The following is a 5,829-nucleotide window of genomic DNA, read 5'->3' as shown; positions in this document are numbered from 1 at the left end:
TATCCACTGAGCCAAACTGGCTTATCCACTGAGCCAAACTGGCTTCGGCGAAGCTGTGTTTTTTTAAGTGATGGGGGATGGTGTTGGGGTAGGATAAGGAAATTTATGGCTTGACCTGCTTGTTAAGAAAAGTTTTCCAATCAGAGTTAAGAGTGATGAAGGAAAATTGCCTTGTAGCTTCATTTTTATAGCCTCATTTTTAAAGCATAGCCAGAATTTTTTGTTTAATCTAACATCTGTTTCTCTAATCAGTTAATACAGAAATTTCCTAAAAGCCCATGAGGATCTGGAAACATATTTTTCCAGGGGAGTACTCTGGAAATCTTGAGCTAATTTTTTTGTGTGGGGTGCATGGTCTCATGATGCTTTTTCTGGCTTGCATCAAGTGTTAAAGCCTTGCATAATGTAAAGGCAATTCAATAAGGTTTTACTAAGCACCTACTTATGTGTCAGGCACTATCCTGGAAATTGGGGATACAATGATGAATAAGATTGCTATGAGCATACATTAAATACTTGATTACCCACTTAAATAATTTAATTACAATTGTGAGAAGAGCTACAAAGAAGTTGAGTGTATGATATATATTCTATCACATGTTACAGAGTGGGGCTTTGTGGGGATAAAAAGGAGCTAGACCAGTGGTTGCCAACCTTTCGGACCTCACGGTCCACCACTGGTCCTCACACCACCAGTTGGCGACCACTGCTCCAAAAGTTTCCTTGAACCAGTGGTTGCCAACCTTTCAGACCTCACAGATCACCAGTGGTCCACGGACCACTGGTTGACGACCACTGAGCTAGACCCTGGGGATGTAACTGTCCATAGGGGAAAAGAATAAACCAAGGAAGAAGAGCTCCTAAGTCAAAGCTCCCAGTTTTACTCTCTTGGTAGTTAATGGCCATGGTAATGAGCAATACTTTTTACCTAATGCTTCTTTCTCCTTTTATAAATATACTAGAGGCCCAGTGCATGAAATTCGTGCCTGGGTAGGGTCCCTAGGCCTGGCTGGTGATCAGGGCCAGTCAGGACCTCTGGCTACTGCTGGGGCTTCCCTTCCCTGGCTGCTGGCTGCCAGCCAGGGCCTTCCTTCGTTTTGTGCTGCCCTCTGGTGGTCAGTGCACATTATAGTGAGCGATTGAATTCCTGGTCTCCCTGTCGAACTCCTGAGGGGACACTTTGCATATTAGCCTTTTATAAATATAGATAAAAATGTTTTTTTTTAATAGGTAGCACATGAACATGGTACAAAATTCAAAAGGTACAAAAGGGTAAATCTTTTCCCTCCTCCTATGTCCAGTTTCCTAGGTCTCCACTTTAGAGGCAACAAGTGGCAACTGCTTGTTGAGCCTTAAAAACACTATCTCAGTGCTCCTTTCAACTTCTGCTTTCTCAAGATTGTGTTCTATTGTAGGCAAATTTCCAGGCACACTCTGACAAGATTTCTTTCAGATTGTACTTGGCGGGGATGGTAGACTAAAGATCTCAGAAAATCAACTCCTCCATAAAAGCAAAACAAACAAAAAACAAAAAAACAAAAAAAAACCTTCAGTACCAAAAATTGTCACAATCAACTTTTTCAGAGCTCTCGAAATTAGCCAAAAGTCTTGCAATAATCTGAAGAGTATTTCTTGATGAAAACATGGTGAACCTCTGAAGCATCAGGGATTTTGGCATTTTAACTTACCCTGCCTCCCATTTAATTCTCGAGACCTTTCTGATAGCCTTGAAAACCCATAGCTTCATAACCACAGCAGCTGTGGAAACCAGCAGCCTTTCAGTACCTGAGGGGGAAGACACAGTTTGTACCTCCTCAAAAACTCACATATCCACAGAGCTCATACCCACAACCTTGTAACTACTTAACCTATTTCAAAATTACCTAGAAAATCCCCATTCATAGGGCTTCTCATTATGTCACCTGACTTGGAGCTAGCTCAGTGGGAAAAGTTCTGTCCTCAGGGTTTTTAAGACCTGAGAGGACACCAGTTTCTCTCCTCTGGCTGAACTTGAGGCAGAGTTATAAATTGCCTGGGTGAGTGTTGAAGGAATGTCCTAACATACACATAGAACCCTTCAGCAAAAGGAAGTAGATTTAATGGTTGAAGACATTTAATGAGATTTATGAATACTCACTAGCTGGCCACTAAGATAACCAAGCAGAGACTTCAGTGTCTACACACTATAGGGAATATAAATATTACAGAATTAGTCCAAGAAAGACACTAAACAAACAAACAATGACAAAAACAACAATAACAATAAAACCTGGGGGTCAGAAACTGATTTCCAAAAATACCACTTTATATTGTCTAAAATATCCAATTTTCAATAAAAAAATGATCAGACATACAAAGAAACAGAAAAGTATGGTCCTTACACAGGAAAAAAAGCAATCAGTGAAAACTCCCTGATAGGGCCTAAATGTTGGAATTTAGACAAAAATTTAAATCAGGTAATGCAAGTATATTTAATGACATAAAGGAAACCATGTGTGAAGATTTAAAGGAAAGCATGAGAACAGTGTCTCACCAAAGACACACTCTAAGGACATACAAATTATTAAAAAGCACCAGATAGAAATTCTGTAGTTGAAAGTAAAATAACTGATATAAAAAATTCACTACATGGGCTCTACAATAGATTTGAGCTGGAAGAAAAAAGGAACTGTAGAACTTGAAGATAAGTAAGTCAACTGAGATGATCTAGTCTGAGCAAAATAAACAAAAAAATGAACAAAATTAATAGAGCTACAAAAACTGTGGGACACCATGAAGTGAATCAATGGGGGTCCCAGAAAGGAGCAGAAAGAATATTTGAAGGCATAATGGCTTAAAAATTTCTTAATATTTGATGAACAACACTAATCTCCAGATTCATGAAGCTCAACAAATTCTAAATTAGATAAACTTAAGAAGAGCTATACCTAGGTCCATTATAGTCAAACTGACAAAAACTAAAGACAGAATCTTGAAAGAAGCAAGAGGAAAATGACTCATCAGGTGAATGGGATCCTCAATTAGATCAAGAGCTGACTTATCCTTAACCGTGTAAACCAGAAGGCAAAGTACTGGAAAGAGAATGACAACCAAGAATTTTATGTTCATTAAAACTGTCATTCAAAAATAAGGGAGAAATTAATACATCGTCAGAGAAATAAAAACAAAAACAATTTGTCACTACCAGACCTGCCCCACAAGAAATACTAATGGGAATACTTCAGAATAAAATGAAAGTATGATAGATGGTACCTAAAATCTGCACAAAATATCAGGAGTGAATTAATCATCAAGATGGTGATGTAGTAAATGTGGTACTCACATCTTCCCACAACCACATCAAAATTACAATTAAAATACAGAACAACCATCATTCAGATCCATCTGAAATCTGACTGAATGGGAGCCCTGCAACTAGAGAATTAAACAAGAAACCACATTGAGACTAATAGGAGGGGCAGAGGTGCAGAACGGGCTGGTCTGACACCCAGGTGTGGCATTTTTATTTTTATTTTTTCAATCGGAAGGGATATCTTGGCTGAAGCCTCCCATGAGGAGGAAGGGGTCTCAATCCTACACCAGAACTGTCAGCCCTGGTTCCAGTGCTAAGAAGAGAAGTCCCTGTAACTTTGGGCTGTAAAAACCATCAGTTCCTCTTAAAGGGCCCATACATGGACTTACTCAAACTCACTCGTCTGAGCTCCAGTGCTAGGGCAGCAGCTTGAAAGGATCCAGGAACATTGGGAAGGAACTAAACTGTCTGGCATCAGTGCAAGACTGTGGGATAGCTTTCCCCCAGACAAAAGTGCTGGCAGATGTCATTGTTGCTATGCAGAAACCTCCCTCGCCACAGAGTTGACAGGCACTATATCTGAGTTTGCATCAACCTGGCCCACACTGTTTGCCCTGCCCTGGTGATTCCATGAGATCCTGTACCACCCAAATTGTAGGTCCACCCAAGCTGCATGCAGGGGCTTTTCCATATGAATGGCCTGTCCTGGCTCAGGCTTCAGACTTTCCTAAACTCTCAAATAAGTAGCACCTGGACTCAGTGTGCACCATACCTCTCAATAAGTGGCCCCAAGCCTGGCACTAGCAGCAGCTTTCCAAGGTTCACAGTTTGGCCTCTCCTGGGCACCTTCAAGACCAGCATAAGTAGCAGCCATCTGCAGATCACTCTGAAGCTCATTCCTAGAAGCCCCAGAGCCAGGGCACGTGGTGGACATCTTTAGACCACACCAGATTACATCTCTACCACATCCAAAAGTGACACACTCAAGGGGCAGACCAACTGAGCACCAAAGCCCCACTGAAGCAAGTCCTGCTCTACAGGGGTGTCTTCTGCACAGCAGCTCTTCTAATGTTGTTGCAGCTGGTCCTTACAGCCAATTGGCCTGGGGATCTTTTCCTCCCACTGACACCAACAGCAATCAAGACTCAACTACAACAGGATAATGCACACAGCCCATATAAGGGTGCACCTAGAGTGCCTAGCTCAGGTGACTGGGGAGGCTGAGCCACTGGGCCTTATAGGACACCTATTGCCCAAGACCACTCTACCAATTCCAGGAGACATTGCAACTCTATCTAATACATAGAAACAAACACAGGGAAGCAGTCAAAATGTGGAGACAAAGAAGCATGTCACAGATGAAAGAACAGTAGAAACCTCCAACAAAAGAACTAAATGAAATGGAAGAAAGCAAACTATTTGATAGTTTAAAACAATGGTTGTAACGATGGTCAAGGAACTTGGTGAGAGTCTCAAAGAACTTAGTGAGAGTTTCAAAGAACTTAGTGAGAGTTTCAAAGTTCTTAGTGAGAACATCAAAGACATAAAAAAGAACCAGTCAGAAATGAAGGACAAACTAACTGAAATGAAGAATAATTTATAGAGAATCAACAGTAGAATAGAGGATACTGAGAATCAGATCAGTGGTTTTGAATACGAGAAAGCAAAAAACACCCAATCAAAAGAGCAATGAGAAAAAAGAATCCAAAAATATGAAGATATAGTGTAAAAAGCCTCTGGGACAACTTCAAGTATCATAGGGGTACTGGAAGGAGAAAAGAGAGGGCAAGATATTGAAAATCTATTTGAAGAAATAATGATAGAAAACTTCCCCTACCTGGTGAGAGAAATAGACTTATAAGTCCAGGAAGTGCAGAGAGTCCCAAACAAGAGGAACCCAAAGAGGCCCACACCGAGACACATCATTTAAATGCCAAGGGTTAAAGACAGAGAGAATCTTAAAAGCAGCAAGAGAAAAGCAGGTAGTTACCTACAAGGGAGTGCCAATATGAATGTCAGCTGATTTCTCAACAGAAACTTTGCAGGCCAGCAGGGGATGGCAAGAAATACTCAAAGTGATGAAATGCAAGGACCTACAATCAAGATTACTCTACCCAGCAAAGCTATCATTTAGAATTGAAAGTCAGATAAAGAGTTTTACAGACAAGAAAAAAGCTAAAGGAGTTCACAACCACCAAACCAGTATTACATGAAATGTTGAAGGGTCTTTTTTAAAAAGTAGAGGAAGAAGAAAAAATAAGAATAATAAAATGGCAATAAATACATATCTATCAACAATTGAATTTAAAAATAAGAAAAAACAGACCTAGCTGGTTATGCTCAATGGCTAGAGCATTGGCCTGTGGACTGAAGGGTCCCAGGTTTGATTCTGGTAAAGGGCACATGTCCAGGTTGCTGGCTCGATCCCCAGTGGGGGGCATGCAGGAGGCAGCCAATCAATGATTCTCTCATCATTGATGTTTCTTTTTTTAATTATTATTATTTCTGATTAATTAAATCTTTATTGTTCAGATTAT

Source organism: Myotis davidii, unplaced genomic scaffold (genome assembly GCF_000327345.1).
Source record: "Myotis davidii unplaced genomic scaffold, ASM32734v1 scaffold1583, whole genome shotgun sequence".
NCBI classification, from domain to species: Eukaryota; Metazoa; Chordata; class Mammalia; order Chiroptera; family Vespertilionidae; genus Myotis; species Myotis davidii.
Note: the sequence above shows the minus strand (reverse complement) of the source record.